Source organism: Macrotis lagotis, chromosome 1 (genome assembly GCF_037893015.1).
Source record: "Macrotis lagotis isolate mMagLag1 chromosome 1, bilby.v1.9.chrom.fasta, whole genome shotgun sequence".
In the NCBI taxonomy this organism is placed as follows: domain Eukaryota; kingdom Metazoa; phylum Chordata; class Mammalia; order Peramelemorphia; family Peramelidae; genus Macrotis; species Macrotis lagotis.
Genome location: NC_133658.1, coordinates 544,758,658 through 544,778,726, shown reverse-complemented (window position 1 = coordinate 544,778,726; position 20,069 = coordinate 544,758,658). Strand labels below are relative to the sequence as shown.

Genomic DNA, 20,069 nt, shown 5'->3' with positions numbered 1-20,069 from the left:
ACCAGGAAAAAATAATGTCCCTTAAACTCAGAGAGGAGAATGTAGAATGAATGAAAAATAATAACCAACATTTACATAGTTTTAAGATTTGAAAGCACTTTACAAATATTATCTCATTTTATCTTTTCAATAATCCTGGAAAGTAAGTACTATTATTATTCCCATTTTACACAAGAGGAAACTGAGATAGAAAGAAGTTAAGTGACTTGGCCAGGGTCACACAGCAGTAAGTGTTTGAGGCTGGATTTAACCTCAGATCTTGATCTTTGGTCCAGCACTCTCTCTACTACACTACCTGGTTGTCGAGGACCTAAAACATACTAGGGAGGTACAAGGGTGAGTTGAGTAGATATTAGGTCCATGGGAAGTTTATTCCTGAAAAATTGAGGGAAAAGAATCATTAATGTGCAGTGTTATTTTTCTCTTCTCCCTCTCCCTCTCCTTTGCACCTGATGAATGGTTCCTTGGACATCTACTGTGTGAGACCTTGGACAAGGACAATTTAACCTTCCTGGGCCTCTAGTTCCTCCTATGCAAAACAATGGCTTCTGAGGTCTCCTCTAGTTCTGAATCTATGTTCCTTTGAGCCCTAACTCCTCTCTACTTACAAATGTAAAATTCTCCTATGTTTTGGAATCAATTTGTGCACCAGCTCTAGTGGTGTTTTCTGTGTTGGTTGTCTGAAGGATGGGTAGAGCTGAATCATTGTGCCTTTATCAGTTAAAACTCCCAACTCCACCCCCACCCCCATATCTACTCCCACCCTTAGGTATTAGGTCAACTCAATTTGTTTGTCTGGCTGGAGCTGGCCTCCACTGGGGGAAACTGGAGCCAGCTTGGTTCAACACCAGAATGTGAACCTGGAACTGACACATGGCTTTTGCAGATGTGCAAAAGAATCCCTGGAGTTCTAGAAAAAAAAAGTGGGGGGTGGGGTGGGGAGGGTGGAGGGGTGGATTTTGAGAAGAAAAAAATGAAGGTTAAAAACAAAACAATTAATCAAATGATGTCTATGACACTTGCTCTTATTAAAGTGACTCATGTTCCTTGCATCTTTTTCTTTTTCTCTTTTATTTGACCACCCAATCACTTTTTTTTCTTTTCTGCATTTAGAGGATCATAGAATTTAAAAGTTGAAATGGTAGATCATCTGATCCAATTTCTGTGCCTCACTGTGAGATCAGCAACTGAAAACCCTTAGATTCTGGCATAGGTGAGGGACAACAGGGGTGAAGAGACAGGACCCTGGGAAGGCAATCAATTACTCAGTCATTAAACATTTATTAAATGCCTATTATGTGGCAGTCACTAAACTATGTCTGAGAACACAAAAAAGATACAAAAGACAAAATCTACCCTCAAGGTGTTTACAGTCTAATGGAAGAGATAACATACAAATATGTACAAACCAATATATACAGGTTAAATAAAAAAATTAGTAAATGAGAGATGGCACTGGAATTAAGGGGGGCCAGGGAAGGCTTCTTGTAAAAGAACGGATTTTATTTGGAATTTAAAGGAATACAAGTCACCCAATCACTGCCCCAAGTCATGGAGCTGCCATTATCCTAGCTAAAAAAAAGACAAATGTGTTAAGTGATCTCTTAAGATCTAAAATTCTAGTCATCAGAATTTTGTTATTGTCATTAGGAAAAGAATTTAATAGAGTCAATATAATAGTCAGTTTGAATAGCTCACAATCAAAAAGGCTTAGAAAGGGGAAAGTAAGGGAATAAGAATGTATTAATCTACTATTTGTAGGTCAACAAGTTATTAAGTGCTTTAGAAATATTATCTCATTTGATCTTCACAACAACCCAGGGAGGTAGGTGCTATTACTACTCTCATTTTACAGCTACAGAAACTGAGGCAGAGATTGAGTGACTTTCTCAGAGTGATGAATTCATTGATTTTATTTTTAGAAATTTATGTTTACATTTTTCTCCACCAAGGCATTTGGTACCTAGGAAAAGAAAATAATTTAACAATTTCATCCCCTGTAGGTGGACCCTGAGATTGCCTAGGGATTGAGGAAAGATAGCAGCTTCCTTTTTTCTTGCTCTATTTGGATAGGCAGACTTATCAAGACTATCAAGGGAATGCAACTTTCTAGGAGAGTTTTTCCAGGTTCTAAGATTCTATTAGAAAGACTGTTTTTCACCCACAATGCCAGATCTTTGAGAGATGACACATTTGGTGGGGACTTCAATTCTGTGATGCCAGGTAATCCCACTGATGTTTTGCTCTCTTTGTTATCCTAGAACCTCACACATTGTTTTGCTCATAATATCCACTCAAATGTTTGTTAAATTAGATGCATGGATTTAAGAGTCTCTCTTCAGGGACCCCAGCTTCTGTGTTTAGTCACAAGAGATTTAATATACAATTTTCATGTTTGGGGCAATGAACTCTTTTGCTGGAACAGTACCTGGTATAGACCCTGGAGGATCTCATGAGTTGTTGAGGAGGAAAGGGCCAGGATGGAATGAACTTATTTGAGAGGGAAAGAAATGAGCCATCAGCTAGTTTCCTATTTTTATCAAATTTTCAGAATAATTAGATCTTAAGTCTATTGTATCTTTTTCTTGGAGGACTGGAAGTGCTTTCAGTGTTCTGAGGGGAAAGTCCTAGTTACCTCAGCAAGTAATTTGGATTTATTTCTTTTTTCCTTGGATTGATATGGACTAACTTAGCTGGCTTCCCTTTTTCCTGACATTAGCATTCCTTAAAATAGTTGCCACTTTAATACTTGGCTTTCCTTGAAGAACTGAAGAATGCTCTATTATGAGGTCATTCAGCTTGTTCTCTTAATTTTCCATTCCCAATTCTTCCCTCACCTGTTGGCTGTGCCACAGTTTTACGTGGCTTTTCTTAGTAATGTGAACCTGAAAGCTTGGAGGAGGCCCTCCTTATTTCAGTCCCTTTTCTATTCAGCTACCAAAAAGATCTTTCTAAAGCACAGTAATCCCCTTATTCAATAAACTATCATGGCTCCTTGTTCCCTCCAGAATCAAATATAAATTCTTTTGTTTGGCTTTTCAAGTCCCTCATAACCTGAACCCTACCTATACTTACATGGACTTTTATCTAGTGACACTGACTTCTTTGCTGTCCCTTCCCAAGACTCTCCTTCTCCTGATTATGCATTTTTACAGATTGTATTTCACCTTTGGAATGCTTTCCTTCATCATCATTTCCAGGCTTTCCTGGCTTCCTTTATATTGGAAGCTTTCTTTGCCAATCTCCCTTATTGTTAGTGCCTTCTCTCTGAGATTACCTTTCATCTTTCCTGGATATAGTTTATTTGTACATATTTTTTGGTAAGCTATGTTTTGCCTCATCCATTAGATTGTGAGCTTCTATGGAGCATGGATTATCTTTGTATTATTCTTTGTATGCCTAGAGCTTAACATATTATTTAACACATCATAAGGCTTCACCTTTGCTTGTTGATTGACTGATTGGTGTTCTAATTCAATTTTTTGATCATGTCCCTAGACAAAGTAGTACAGTATAATGCATAATGTACTGGATTTGGAGTCAGAACCCCATGGATTGTTTCCTCCAGTGGAGGGTAAATTGTATTATACAGTTGGTCCAAAAATTGCTAGTCTACTGGGTCACTAATACTGGACTAAGATCCCTGAAGATGATGAGAGATGAGCAAATTCTGGGAAATCACAGGTAGATCCCCTTCCCTGTGCCACATTTTTATGTGGCTTTTCTTAGTAATGTGGACCTGAAAGCTTGGGGCAAGTCTTCCTTACCTCACTTGTTCTACTGTAAAATGAGGAAGTCAGACTCTTCATTCTCTGAGGTCTCTCTCAGCTCAGGTCTATTATGATGATAATATTATGAGATAGCATTGAATATGAAAAACTTTAGAAATCTCTTTGTTTTTCTATTATGTCTATACAAAATGGACCACGTGGGTGAGGGAGCTTACTTTGCTAGAATGACAAGTGTTTTTGAATATCTCTAGGACAAGGGTCTTAATATAAATTCTTCTTTAGTAGTTCAAGATATTTATAACTGGCTTTTTTTTTTTTGACTGGTTGGAAAAAATCTAGAAGAAGGATTTGGTTGTATAAAAAGTCATTTTTACAGCATGACACAGTGGATGGAGAGATGGTCTTAAAGTCAGGAAGGCCTGGCCCCTGATACATACTGACTGTGGCATCCTTGGCAAATCATTAACCTTTTGGTGTCCTGAGTAACTCTCTAAGAACAAATTGCAGAAGAGTTAGGTTGATATAGTTTCATCACTGGTAGCTCCCTACAGGCAAAGAAATCATATACAGGATAAAATAGGAAATAAAACAGAGAGAAAATACTGGAATTAAGAGGGGTTAAGGCAGGCTCCCTATAGAAGATGGGATTTTAGTTGGGACTTAAAGGAAGCCAGGGAGGTGAGTATTTGGAGTGGAGAGAGGAGAACATTCCAGGAATAGGGAATAGCCAGAGAAAAATGCCCTGAGCCAAGGGATGGAGTATCTTGTTCATGGAACAACCAGGAGAACAATGTCACTGGAATGGAGTGTGTTTTGAGAATGAGAGGTAAGAACACTAGAAAGGTAGGAGGGCTTGAGTCATGAAAGGTGTTGAATGAAGAAGAGAGTAATTTGTTTATGCTCCTGGAAGCAACAGGAAATCACTGGAGTTCATTCAATTTCTTGTGAAGTATGTAATACAAATTCTCTGTTAGTTGAGGGCTACCATGATTTGAGTTCAGATTAACTGAATTTTTTTTCTTCAAAACTTAATGTTTTACATAGAGAGCAACTGAGAGACAAAATACTAAATTTTACAACCTTAAAATCACTTTATATATTAGATCTAGACAAAGACAGCTAGGGCATGCTGTAGAAAGAGTGTTGGTCCTGGAGTCAGTTCAAATGTAGCCTCAAACAATAATTGAATTGTATGGGCAAGTCACTTGACCTTGTTTACCTCAGTTTCTTCATCTGTAAAATGAGCTGGAGAAGAAAATGGCACTCCAGTATATTTGCCAAGAAAATTCTGAAAAGTGGTTACAAAGAGTGGAACCCTGATTAAAAAGATGACTAAACAAAAACAAAAGACAAAGAACCTTCCTCACTGTGGAGATTCTGTGGGTGATAACATTCTGTTAAGGTTGTACAATATGTACTCAGGTGAGCTCTGGGGAACAGAGGCATGTTTTTCATGTAATACCTCCCTGTACTAAAAAACATTGAGGGTGGAAATGAGAGGAAGAAAATATGCACCCTGGGGCTGATTCTGCCTTGAGACTCTTACCCAAAATGCCTAAAGTTGTTGGAAAAATGTATCCAGGAACAGAATTTAGTGGTATAATTAGAAAATTATCTCTTCCTAGAACATTCTGTGAAATGTTGCTGTGAGGTGTCAGCAGGTCTTTATGGGGCTATATTCAGCGGAGATCAACTAACATGGCAAATACCACACTGTTCAAAAAAAGCCACTGTAAAATCTCAAATATGTGGAAGGAGTTTGGTGTCTTTGCCAGGATGGTTTTTTTATTAATAGGAAAATTCTGCTGAGATCAAAGTAAGAGGGGAGGAAGTGGGCTCTGACCACAGGAGGAAGGTTTTACAATCAGAATAACTCAAGTTGGTTATTTTCTAAGAATTGGGCCAATCTAAAAAAGTGAATGACTGAGCAACTAAGGAGAGATGCCTTACAGACTGAAAAGAGGTAGGTATTAGTCATATTGAGAATCCCCCCATATAGATTCTGCTACATCTTTAGTGTAAGGCATATCCCCACTGTGCTCTTGCAATTGAGTAGAACTTTTATTTTTAAGAATGCTTCTACTTGAGACCACTTAACTTAAATTTTCAGTTTCATCATTTATCAAATGAGGGTGACACACTCAGTGGTTTCCCTTTCAAAAAGATTCTAATATCATCCCTAGATTACAGATGAGGAAGCTAAGACTTAGTGCTTGCCTCAGGTTACAAAGCTATTAAATATATGAATCAGGATTGGAACTTGGATTTTCTTGATTGTTAGTTTCACACTCAACCCACTAAGCCACCTAGTTGGTCATATTATCTGAATCTACTTTAAAATTCTATTATCCTCAAAAGACTTCATGACAGAGGCAGCTGGGTGATGCAATGGATAGGCAACAGGTCCTAGAGTCAGGAGAACCTGAATTCAAATCCAATCTCAGACATTTATTAATTACTTAGCTGTGTGACCTAGGAAAAGTCACTTAACCCCATTGCCTTGCAAAAAAAGACTCCATGATAGCAGATATACTCTGTAATAGTAATAATAATAATAATAATAATAATAATAATAATAATAATTGCTATTTTAAATAGAATTTTAAGACATAGACATTTGAGACCACACAACTACCTTGGGAGTAAGGTGCTTTAGGTATAATCTTCTCTACCATGGAGATGAAGTAAACAGAGTCAAAAATGTTATTAACTAAGAGGCAAGATTTGGCCCAGGGCTTTCTAAAGCCTATCAAGCACTGTTTATCAAACCATGAATACTAATAAATCTTTTGAGGAAAATAGTCAAAAACATTGGCCTGAGAAGTTTGTGTTGGCAGAAGTTGACATGGGTCAATTCCAGGTTACCTTGATGAAGTTGTATAGGGAACATCATAATTATATGAATATACAGAAGTCACCATCTTTTGTTTTACCACAATGTGGTACAGTTAACTTCTTCCCCTTCAACTGACTCTCTTAGTCATTGTTCAATTGGTAACAACCTCTTTTCTGCCTCCACTCCTGTTCCTAGTACTCTGCACTTAAAAAGAGGCAGGAAGGTCATGAATGGTTTGTAGGTGACCATCTTGAACTAAAGAAGTGAGGGTGAGAAATTAAAATCATAGTCAAAAAGTGGACACAGTAATGCATAGGCAATTCCAATAGGGCACTACCTCCCTGCAATCAATATGATGGGAACTTTGCAAAACCCAAACACCAGGGAAATGTCATAGATTGAAAGACTGAAAGCAAGGTTCAGAGGGTTAATATGGAACAATGGTAAAATGTTAGCTGAGATTTTGAAGTTATTTGGCTTTACCACTAATAAAAACTGGAAGGCAGTACCCAAACTGGATATATCACAGAACAAACACCCAGTGATGCTTCAGTATTTGATTCATAGTTACTGTCCCTTAAGCATTCCCACCTTGTGGCCAAGGTCCTTCCTCAGAAGACTGTACTGCTCTAGGCAAATGAGATTAGCACATGACTTTTCCTTCATTGTCATTTGTTCATATGCCTCTCCCTGGATGGCTTTAGGAAAAGAATATCCCTGTTTGAAGAGAGTTCATAGAAACCCAATGTTATTCATTAACACCTCCAGATTCTGTCATTAAGGGGGATTTAAGGAAGTCAGTCTTTTAATAAGGTCAAGTTTGCATTAACTATTCATGACAGAGCATGAAGAGGTGAACATCAACACTTGAATTTGTCTGATAATATATAGTCAGGTGTAGGAGAGAGCTGGCTGAATTTGGGCTTAACATTTCAAACCAACCAAGGAATCAAGAGATTTCATCATGATCAAGTAGAAATTATTTTTACTACAAGGAACATGAGATCTTCAGTCTGCAAACACATTTAGGGGTGAGAATTCTTGCCAGTATCTCGACATAGTTCTATAGTTATCCTTTAGTAGGATTCTTTTTTTTTAATTCTAGAAACAGAATGATTGGATCAAGGTCATGAGGATTAAGCCCTTCTGTTTCAAAACAAGATTCAGAACTTCCAAGTTTTCAAAGGTTTAGCATAAGAAAAAACATTCTGAATACAGGATTTCTGGGGAAAATGCACTCTATTTCCTTCATATTAGTTTACATTGAGCCCTCCCAGCCCCCTAAAAGACTAAGCCAAGTGCTTATATACTTGGTCTGTCTGAACTTCAGTCTGTCAACTTGTTCATTCCTGAGAGTTGGAGGTTACAAATACAAGAAAGTCAGCATCAAATTAGGGTTCAGATTTTCTCCAATATGCAAATATAAGGTCAGTGCTTTCATTTAGCCTTTGTGATATGTTTTCTGTTCCCCTTCTCAATTCACCACAGTTCTACTGAGGCTTATAATTAGGGAGGAGTAATGGAGTTTTGTCCTAGGGTCCAGGCAAGGTAATGGTGGCAGCACTCTTCTACTCCAATTTTTTTTTTCTATGCAAGACCAATCTTTTCCCTTTCTAGCCCATAATATCCTCGGGTCTTATACACCTATCCCAGGGCACACCTTTCTGGGCAGCTATTTCCTCTCCTTCCCCTTCTTAGGAGTTAGGAAGTCAATGTCCATTAACTATGCTGTGGGAGCTCAGGAAGGACTACATAGAAGAATTGAGATTACTCCTTTTCTTAGCTTTAAACTCCTTTTGTATCTTTCTCCACCTATTCCAACAAAAATTGCCCAGATATAAAAATTCCTAGTTACAGCAATGATTATATCAGTGACTATGTCTACAATGATATCTTACAATTTACTGCTAAGTTTCCTTCTAGTGAATTATTAGAACATAGTATAGAGATATGGGTGTCATTTAATGTACCTTGCCTAGTCTTCATTTTAAAATTTAGTTTACAGACTGAGAAGAGGTTCTATTTTTTTGGAGGGTTGAATGGAAGAATCCATTTTAGTAAAGCAATTACCTTTGTGTTCCCTGCATTATTATGCCTGAAAATATTTAGAGGGAGGGTTTCTTCCCAGTCCCCCAACCCACCCCATCTCCTATCCTTTCTCAATCTGAAACAAAACTTAATGACTTTTGCTTAAACACTCTTTAGCCTCTGTCTGATTCTGTCTCTGTTTCTCTCTAACTGCTTGTCTGTTTCTTTCTCTGTCTCTGAAAAAAGAGAAAAATTTTTTCATTACTGGCCTTTGTATGAAGCAGAAAGGTTTGCAATGTATTCTTCTTGGTTCAAATAGTCTTTTAATTGATGGACCCCTGGAATCTTTATGAAATGTCTATCTCATGAGGCTTTTCTGGTGAGCAAATATTCCAAGTACAGGAAACGGAGGAGAAATAAAATTTAATGATCTGTATGCTTTTATCCTAATCTCGTATCAGATAGAAAACATGGTTCAGTCAAATACCATTGCTATAAATGGTGGTCAGGTTCCCATACTACTCTTATTTAACCTATGATGTAATGAAACATTATTACCAAACTGGGTTTTTGGATCTTAGGTAAAGAAAGGAGGAGGAGGAAGAAAAGAAAGAGAGATACTTGTAGGGGTGCAAGTTTAACATTAGGCAAAATTTCAAAATAGGTGTTTTGCTTGTGGCATTTCCCCCAGTCCCTTTTCTTTCTGCATCTTCATTTATCTCCTAGTTCCCTTCTCTGCACGGGCCTCCAGTGACAAGGACCTGTCAAGTGATGTAACAGGCACAACAGGCTCAGCCTTGCAGTATGTTCAGGCCAACATTTCTAAAGCCATTCCCTTTCCCTTAGGGCTTGTTTATGTCAGAGCTTACATTTGTAAAGCATTTTTATCTTTCCAAGTGATTCACCATCTATGACCTCATTGTATTATGCACAACTGAATGGAAGGTGAGTAGGTGAGCTTTTTGGAGAGAAAAAAAACCTAATGTAAATTTGCAGGCAGCATAAATCACAGATACTCAAAAAATAAGAAGAGACTTTTGATTGAAATAAAATGATAAAACTTCTTAAATGATAAAACTTAAGGGCAGAAGGACAGTTTTTTTCCTTATTTTGATTACCACTTAGCCTAGAGCCCATAGGGATGCTTTGTCCTTTATTCTTTGCTTTTAGGTTTTTGCAAGGCAATGGGGTTAAGTGGCTTGCCCAAGGCCACACAGCTAGGTAATTATTAAGAGTCTGAGACCGGATTTGAATCCAGGTACTCCTGACTCCAGGGCCGGTGCTTTATCCACTACGCCACCTAGCTGGCCCTGCTTGTCTTTCTTTCTTGAAGAAGACCATGACATGAGGGAAGTGATGCCATGACAAGCATGTGAATTAGATTTGAGTGAGGGGGATGCTGTGCTAAGTCACTTTCTCCTCCAGAACCATCTGGATTTAATGGCCAGATATGCATCAGGATGATTGGTGATGGCCCTGGATGGGAAGCAATCAGGGTTAAGTGACTTGCCCAAGGTCACAAAGCTAGAAAGTACCAAATGTCACATAGTTAGTATTTGATCACTTAACCCAGTGTTTGGCACAAAATAGGCACTTTAGAAATACTCATTGACTCAGTGAGTGATTACGTCAGTCCAGTTGCCTTGGCAAAGCTATGCCTTTTTCTCCCCCATTAAATCCCTAAATTTGCTACCCATGGAGTGGAGTTTTCTGTGACTAGTAAGAATCCTGAACTTCTCTAGACTTGGTTGAAGAACTGCCCCCTTTGCATCTCAATCTAGGTTATTCAAATAGCTAGTCCCTCAGGGCAGCTAGGTGGAATAAGACCTGAGTTCAAAAAGTAAACTTACACATTAGCTGTGTGACTCTGGGCAAATTACTTAACCCTCTTTGCCTCGGTTTCCTCATCTGTAAAATAAGTTGGAGAAAGAAATGATAAATCACTCCAATATCTTTGCCAAGAAAATCTCAAATGAGCTCACGAAGAGTCAGATACAAGTGAAACTACAGAATGACAAAAGGAATAACAGGTCCTTCTTTTATTCTATTTTAATTCATAGGGAGACAGGATTGGATTTTGTAATGTGGTTTTATGAGATAAAAGGGGTAGAAGGAAATAATAGCAAAATAATCATAAAAGGCTAAAACTGGATATTCGTTTCAAAATCTTTATTCTAATTCTATGTCCAGCTTTACTTTCCAACCTGGATTCAGACTTAAGTTTTTGGCTCTTACATCTCAGATTTCATGAAGAAAAATAGTAATTTTCAGGATTTATATAGCATTGCAAGGTTCACAAAGGTTCACAAAGTTCTTCAAACTAATTTCTCTCATTTGATTTTCTTTAAGAGAGGTTCGTTCTATTGTTATCTCCATTTTACAGATGAGAAAACTGAGGCAAACAGGTTTGAGTGACTTGCCCTACATCACCCAGCTAGTAAAGTCTGAGGCCAAATTTGAACTCAGGTATTCCTGACTCCAGACCCTGCACTGTATTATATGCCAACTACTACTCCCTGCCTCAAAAAGTCGATTTTTTAAATTTGTACTAACAAATTCCAGGATTAACTGCCCTTCCAGTTGGTTCCCAAAACTACCCTTTCTAGAACCCTCCTCCAATAAACGCAGAACTGTATCCACCATCTGACCACCACTCCCTCTATTTTTCAGAGTATCTGTGTCACTTCTACCTTTGAAAAGATAAAGAAGACAACTAGGTTTCAAACTGGATCAAGTGTTTGATTTGGAGTCAGGAAAATGTGAGCCTCAGTTTCCTCATCTGTAAAATGGAACGAAATGGCAAACCTCTACAGTATCTTTGCCAAAAAACAACCCAGATGGGGTCATGAAGAGTAGGGCATGACTGGGGAGGCTAGGTGATGCAGTGGATAGAGCACCAGCCCTGGAGTCAGGAATACCTGGGTTCAAATCCGGCCTCAGACCTTAATAATTACCTAGCTGTGTGGCCTTGGGCAAGCCACTTAACCCCATTGCCTTGCAAAAACCTTAAAAAAAAAAGAGTAGGGCATGACTGAACAATAAGAGAAGCTGCAATGGCTCCCTTCTACTTACATCTTAATTTCAAAATAAAGACTGAAATTTATATCATAGGCCGCAGTACTCTGAAGGCAGTTAACTGCAATTTTGCCAAAGAAGCATCTCTATTTCTTTTAAAAAAAAAATCACCCATTAACTCTATTAGAATTCAAGTGGTGAGCTTTTTAAGGGAAAGTTTACACTGTATCCACCCATATTATGGTTGGCTCAGGTTAATACCATTATTTTCTCCTTTCATGTTCTAAATGGGGGGAATTTAGTTTGTAGAAAAGAAAATATAATCTAATATTTTTCCTCATATGTGTGTCGTATGAAAAGTAAATTAAAACCAAGTTCTTTATACTAATTTTTCTAAATAGAGTTAAGTGGGAAAAACTTTATCCAAAAATAAGTTCCTGTCTCCTATTTACCTCATTCAGTTTCCTGCTGTGGCTTTGTAGGGACCACTCTCTTAATATTGGTCCCAACATGCACAGTTCCATACTATGCCCTAATTATGACTCAACTATAGAAAAGCATCTTGCCCCACTGAATGTAAAACCTGTCCTCCATACTTCTTTTCTTTTAAATCTTAAGGACAGTCTGAGGCAAGACTATGAAGTAGGAAAAATCTGTTCTTTCTTCAATATTGTTTCCTCCCTTATTTTTCTCTTTCCAGTCCTCTATATCTTCAATATCCTAATATTTGTCTACTGCTCCTGCAAGAAAAATATCTGCTATCAGTCATTTATTTTTGTTGTTATTGTTGTTCTGTTGTGTTCAGCTCTTTGGGATCTTACTTTTTCTTGTCTGAGATGCTGGAGTGGCTTGTCATTTCCTTCTCCTGTTCATTTTACAGATGAAGGAACTGAGGCAGACAGGGTTGAGTGACTTGCCCAGGGTCATACAGCTAGTAAGTATCTGAGTCTGGATTTGAACTCAGGTCTTCCTGACTCCAGGCCTGGTGCTCTATTCACTGTGCCAACCCATCCTAGTATAACTTTAAGCCACTATATTGCTTTTTTCATGTTTGTTTATATTTTACACATTAACTTCAGATGGGTTTTGAATTCAGGAAAGACTTTTCTCTCCGGGTGGAAGAGTTTTAAGCATCAGAAATTGGTTAGGATGAAGCATTAGCACTTCATTACATAGTGTCTTTTAAGAATGGGAAGGTAGGACAGAGAAACCTTGATTCTATTGAAAGTTAATCCATGTATGTGATCATCTAGTCTGCCTATATTTAAGGATGGGTCTTCAAGTACTTCAGGTACTTGGGCAGAGCTGACACAGTGGATAGAGTGGGAGATCCAGGGGTCAGTTAGGACTAGAATTCAAATCTGGTCACAGACAAGTACTAGATGTATGACTCTGAGTAAGTCATTTAACTCTGTTTGCCTCAGTTCCTCAAATGTAAAATGACCTGGAGAAGAAAATGGCAAACTCCTCTAATATCTTTGCCAAAAAAAAAAAAAAAACTGTAAATGAAGTCAGAAAAAGACAGAAACGACTGAACAACAACTTCAAGTACTTACATCAAACACTCAAATTTCCTTTGCAGTTTCTATGCTAGCTAAACAAAATATAGTCAATGTTCCCAAGAATGCTTCCCACATTATTAAGGGTGTATAAAGAAAGATTTCTTATTGTGGGACTAATATTTTATCCATCCATTCATTTAGGAATGGAGTGAAGCTGTGAAAAAAATGGAAAATATAAAACCAAAACTGAATCTGCAGAATTAAGAATATTCACTTTTTTTTTTTTTCAATTTCTACATCAGAGGTTGGGCTAAAATAAACCTAAGGAAAGGAAACGATTTGTGGCTTCTAGTGGGAGTGTGAGAATTTATCTCTTCCTACTGTGGGAGAGACAGAGGAGGTATTTACTGCTCCAGAGGGGAATTTGTTATATTCTATGGAGCTAGAAAGTAGAATTGAGCTAAGTATTCATTATTCAACAAGCATTTACTTAGTTCCTACTCTGAGCCCAGCATGGGTAGGTAAGTGGCACAATGAATAGAGTACAGGGCCTAGAGTCAAAAGATTCATCTTCCTGAGTTTAAATCTGGCCTCAGACATTTACTAGCTGTGTGACCCTGGGCAAGTCACTTATTCCTTTTTGCCTCAGTTTCCTTATCTGTAAAATTATCTAGAGAAGGAAATGACAAACCATCTTAGCAACTTTGCCAATAAAACCCCATGACTAAAATGACTCAATACATGAGTCCAGCATTCAGGAGAGCCAGGCTTTAATGGTACAAAGACAAAAAGAAAACAGTTCTTGCCTTCAAGGAGCTTATATTTCACTTGGGAGAAACAACATGTATGCAATTAAATAACTACAAAGCAATTTTGGGAAAAGGAGATAACCAGCAACAGGATAAACCTGGAATAGGGGACAGCTTTGTGCTAATCCTGAAGAAAGCTAGGGCTTTTAAGAAGTAGAGGTGAGGAGGAAGAACATTTTAGAATTAAGGGGCAGACAATGTTGATAAAGCACATAAAGGTTTGCAAAATGTTTAAAAACATTACCTCATTTTAAATCTCACAAACACTCTGGGAGGTGGGTGTTCTTTTACCCAAGAGCAAATAGAAGTAAACAGAGGGTAGATGCCTGCCCCGGGTCAAACAGTAAGCAGGTGTCTGAGGCCAAATTCAAATTCAACTCAGTCTTCTAACCACTGCACAATCTAGTTGCCTCTACAAAGGCATAGAGATCAAAGATGGAATGTCACATACAAGGACCAAAAATCAATTTATCTGAGAGACATGAGAAAAGAAAAGTGATATGCAAAAACCTGGAAAGGTAGCTGAAGTCAGATGGTAAAGGGTTTAAATTTTTTAAAAAACGTTTATTTTGTTAAACATTTCCCAGTTATATACACAAATTATTTTAACACTTATTTTTTTAAATTGAGTTCAAAATTCTTTCCCTCCCTTCCACTCTTTTTCCTTCTAAGAGAAGGCAAGCAATTTGATTTAAATATGAAGTCATATAAAAACATATATGAAATTAAATGCCCTCCAAATAAGAGTTTATATTTGATCCTAGAGGCAATAGCAAGCCACTAGAGATTCTTGAGTCAGGGATTAACATCAATCAATATTTATTAAGCACCTACCAAATAAGAATTTATATTTGATCCTAATGGCAATAGGGAGCCACTGGAGTTTCTTGAGCCAGAGAGTGACTTCATTCTAACAATATTATACACATTTTATGTGTCAGTCATCATGTTAAGTGTTAGGCAGGTTTATGCTTTTGGAATATCAATTTGATAATTATGTGGAGAAAGGATTGGAGAGGGGAAAGATTTGGAGAGAACAGTATGATATAGCAAACATGGGTTCTGGTGCCTGTGAAACAAAATAACTGCCTGATTTTGGCAGGATTCACTTCTTTTATGAATCATCTCACTTTCCTAGGCTTTAATTTTTCCATGAACAAAAATTCAGGGTATTAGATTAGATGATCTCTAAATTCCTTTCCATCTTGGAATTTTTATTATTCATTCATTTTGCACTCTATGACTAATGCTCCCCTGTTTAAAGTGGTCTTGGTCCTGTTTGTGGAGGGACTCTTAATTCTACAGTTGTAAATATGAGGGAAGGAGAGGGAGAAGGAGAGGGAGAGGGGAAGAAGGGGAGAGGGAGAGGGAGAAAGGGGGACAGGGAGAGAGGGGGAAGAAGGGGAGAGGGGAAGAGAGAGGGAGAGGGGAGGGGAGGGGGAGGGGAGAAGGAGAAGAGAGGGAGAGAGGGAGAGGGGGAGGAGAAAGAAAGACAGACAGAGACAGAGACAGAGGGAAAGACAGAGAAAGAGAGACAGAGAGAGGTTAATTAAAGGGAGATTATTATGGGAATGACATATTATCTGCACTGTAAATGAGGAATATAAAATTAAAACTCTGAAAACAATACTTTGTAGCTGTAGGCAGCTAGGCAGTACAATGGATAGAGTGAGCTAGGCCTGGAGACAGGAAGATCTGATTCTTGGATTCAGATTCTTCCTAGATGTGTAACCAGGCACAAATCACTTGACATCTATCTGTCTGCTTCAGTTTCTTCATTTGTAAAATGGGAGTAATAAAAGATCAAATGAGATATTTGTAAAGTGCTTTGTAAAACTAAAAGCTATATCTTTGCCATATTTTATTATAAATGACATTTGATTTGTGGATCTGATATTATCTAATCTGGGGAGATCCCAGTTTGGATTCTGAGGTAAGGATTTTTGATTAATGAGGAAAGGAAATATTTATTTACACTTTTTCCTGTATGGACAATGCAGTTAATAGCATTTTTCAACAACTTTAGAATGGAATATTTATCAGGATATCTATGAGCCCCTTTATTCAAGTGTAAAAATTCTTATTTTTTTTGAGACAATGAGATTAAGTGACTTGTACAAGGTCACATAGTTAATAAATGTTGCGTGACATTTATGAAAAAGATGGCCAGATTAGGGCTCAGAGTCTAGTGTTCCCAAAATTACCTGGGTCTGAGAAACAGGGTAGGTGAGCCTGGGCAAGACTCAAGCTTTCTTACCTGCTCCAAGGGGCCTTACTCTTTCCTCCCCATGGGGGTGGGGGGGGAGGAGGAGGGAAGAACAGGTTAGGGCTAGAGGGGTTTAGATTCTATTTGATTTTGTTTTATGAAAGAAAATGACACTGCAATTTGGTTTGATTTATCCTGATGTCTTTTTACTCCAAACCCAAATACCATCCTGTTTCTCAAATCTTCCTCTGAAACTCATTTTTAGGTCTCACAGGTGACTCCTATCATTCTATTTCTTATATTGCATTCTCTCAGATGACATCCCTGTTGTAGCTGAGAATGAATTATCCCTGAACTGCAATGAGTGCTCACAATAGACTATATCTTTCATAGCCTTTCCTCCTACTGTAGCTCTCTTACTTTCTTTAAACAACTGAGGTTCAGAGGAGATTAAAGAACTATTATTACTTATACTAGTCATTTGACACCTCTTATTTCTTTAGGACATAGCTGGTTTTGCTATCTAGTTGTCTGTGTGTGTTTGTGTGTGTGTGTGTGTGTGTGTGTGTGTGTGTGTGTGTGTCTTGTCTCAATCCAGATGAGCTCTTATAACTGACCTTCATATAGTCTTCAGCTCAGCCAAATTGTCCCTCTTTGTGGTACCTAGAAGTAACATTTAATTTCCTGATTCTTAGGCCTTCCTTTTTAAAGCTTCCTATGCCTTTCTTCCTCACCTCTGTCTTTTGGAACTACTTATACTCCTCAAGGCTAAACTCAATTGTCTTCCACAAGAAACCTCTCCTGATTTTCCATGGCTGCTCAGTAATCCATTTTAATGACACTGAAATGACTTTTAATTTAGTTTTTTGTAAATGCTATATAATGTATTTACTTAATAAGGCATATTATATTCTACCCAATAGTATACAGGATTCATTAAAGTCAGGATGTTTGTTTTTGTTTTTCTGTTTCTGAGCTGCCTTGAAATTAGTAACTGGTCGTCAAATAGAAAATTAGTACCATAGAGTACTAGATTTGAAGCTGTAGAATCTGGGTTGAAATACTAACCTGACCATTCATTACTTTTTTTTTTTACCCTGTGTAAGTCATTTAACTTCTAGGGGACTTTTTTCCTTTGTAAAAAATTAAAGTTGAAACTGAATTAAATTGTCCCTTTCCCTCCTCTCCCTCCCAAATATGAGCTATGTAAGGAGAGTAAATCATATTTTATTATGATTTTTCTATCCTTATCAGGACCCATTGTTTCAGAATCACAATAAGTAATATTAACTGAATGAATTATATATATATATATATATATATATATACTATACATTATAAAGGAACTGTAAGTACATCTTGCATGAAAAGAAAGTCAATTTTTAAATCTTCTGTTCTAACACACCCAGGCAGGCCCCCACAGGCCCCCACACTGAAGTCAACATGTTTCCATTGCTTAGAGCTGTATCTCAAGTCTCCTGTGTTTGTCAAACTGCAAGTCATTGAAAATGGAGAAATCTTTTTATTAGAATTGTGTATTTTACGGGCTACACCTAAGTGCTGAAAGATCTTCAATCTCCTGAGCAATGCCAAAATTTTTACTGCCTCAGAAGCAGCATTTTTTGAGTGAACTCCCCGAAATGAACTTTTATCTCAATTTGTCCAGTCTTTGTAAGAGATGCCAGTATTTTCAACAATTTGGTTGTTTTTCTCCTTGCTTTTTAATCTGAATGTCATTTCTGAGTCATCAACCTGTAAAGGTGATTAGCAGATTTAATCACTCCCCAAAATTTCTTTAGGACCGACTACAACTTTAATATTTCTTCTAGTCAACAGGAAACATTTTTCATACCTAAAACAAGGTGCCCAGTTTTTAATTGTGCATTTCAGACAGGGTTTGTGGCAAACAGGCTGACTAGTTGTATATTTTTTTCTTCAGACTTTCTTCTTAAAAAACAGCTATTCAGGAAAGAATTCGGGTGGTGACAGGGTTGAGAGGGAAGTATAACAATGTAGGCCTGAACCAGTCATGTTTAAATATGGTTTGTGACCTTAAATTTTTTTTAAAACCCCACCAAGAAATCTATCAATTATATCATACTTTTTACTATAAGACTCTCATCATGATTCATTTTATCCAGCCTGTTTTTGACCTTTCCATGTGAAGAACTTCAACAAGCCTTGTTAGAATAGTCATGTAAGGACCAATTAATTAAATCTTGGGATCTTGGATTTAAAGGAATTGAATTTGAAAGGTAGTTGAGAAATCATCTAGTCAAATGCCTTCAAAATATAGATGAGGCTACTAAGGCAAAAAGTTGAATGATTAGCTCAAGATTTGAACAGGATCCCTAGACTCTAAAACCAGAATTCTTCATTGATCAGATCTACTTAGTCTGAAACTCATTTACTTGACTCCCGGGAGACTATATTATTCACTCTCCTAGCTGGCATGCCATTTATAGCTTTGCTAAATCTTCTTTTATTAATTTATTCTTCCTTTTGTTTTAGTAATTATTTTGACAACTTCCCATCAGCTTTCCCTTTCAGTTTTTTAGAATGAATCCCCACAGTTTTAAAGTTCACCATTATTTAACAAACATCTGCTACATTCGAGGTTCTCTGCTGCACACTGTGATACATCGTAAGTAAATGTGACAGTCTCTTGCCTTGAGGAAATTACACCATAATTTGGAAGGAGCAAACACATACATAAATACCTTTACTTCAACATAGCATTTGAGAAATGAAGACAAGGTATGAACAAAGTTTGCAATGGTTCATTGCAGAGATCACTGCTGGCTAGGAGGAGCTGGGAAGCAAGCATCAAGGAGTAGAGGTTTTCTTTTTGAAGAGTAGAAGGATATTCTAGAAAATAATCCAAATAAAATGGGAAAGTAAGGGATACATTAAGGGATATAGTTTAGGTTGGTTGGAATGTAGTGCACATAATAGGAATAATAGCCTGGAAAGGGGAACTGTAGTTATGTTTTAAAGGACATTGAATATAAAACCAAGTAAGAACTCTATCCATTGGGCTGCAAGGTAAGAGTCATTGGAAATTTCTGAACAGTAGATTGCCAGGGTCATATCTGCATTAGATAGTGGGTGAAATCACTAAGAATATTTGTGCTTTTGTTAATTGTGATAAAAAAGCATAATTTTATCTCACTATGATTATCATTTAATTGTCATATACTATGGTTCAAAACATATGCTTCTTAAGAGATACATTTTAAAAGATTTTTACAGATAAAAATCTCATACAATATGATAATTATTATTATATAATTAGGCTGCTGCTGCTGCACAATACCAGTCTTATCAGTGGTTTCTCTGTCTTGTGTCTGACCTGTTTCCCATAATAGATTAAAAGTTTCTTTTGGCCTTGGATTATACATTCTGCTCTGATTCTAAATTCCTGAATTTTTTTTATAGTGTTCTATATGATGGACACTCAATAAATTAATAGCATTTGACAAGTCACCTAGCCACTTCATGTTTAAGATTGCCCATTTTCTCAACACTTATTTTTAAGTATAATTTACTGATGGAAAAAGAAGTTGAGGGACATATATTTTTCAAACTGGGATCAGGGAGTCATTTTTTATATAGACAGGAAGGAATAGAACTTTTATGATCAAAAAAGGTATATTATAGATACAGATATATGCTCAGATCTGGGAATTTTTCAGAGTAGGGTTCTCCCAAGGCAGAAATTCTCTCCACTGACATATTTTGTCATTTGGTCTGCAACTTACCATCTTAAATAATCACACAGTATATTGAGAGGTTCATATTGGTCCATGGTGTCATAGGTAATGTGTTTTTTCCTTACAAAGGCAGTGTGGCACAATGTAGGGGGAACCATCTCTGGAATTACTGAATATGGGTTCAAATCCTTCAATATTCACTCTCTGGGTGATTTTGGGTTATTTAATT

The 20,069-nt window shown here is 37.2% G+C and overlaps 1 protein-coding gene across 3 annotated transcripts in view; it reads right to left on the bottom strand.

Moving 5' to 3' along the window:
* The window catches only part of COL8A1 (collagen type VIII alpha 1 chain), a 215,016-nt gene that overhangs the window by 128,396 nt on the left and 66,551 nt on the right, over positions 1 to 20,069 (bottom strand). The gene's annotated exons all lie outside the window — the stretch shown is intronic.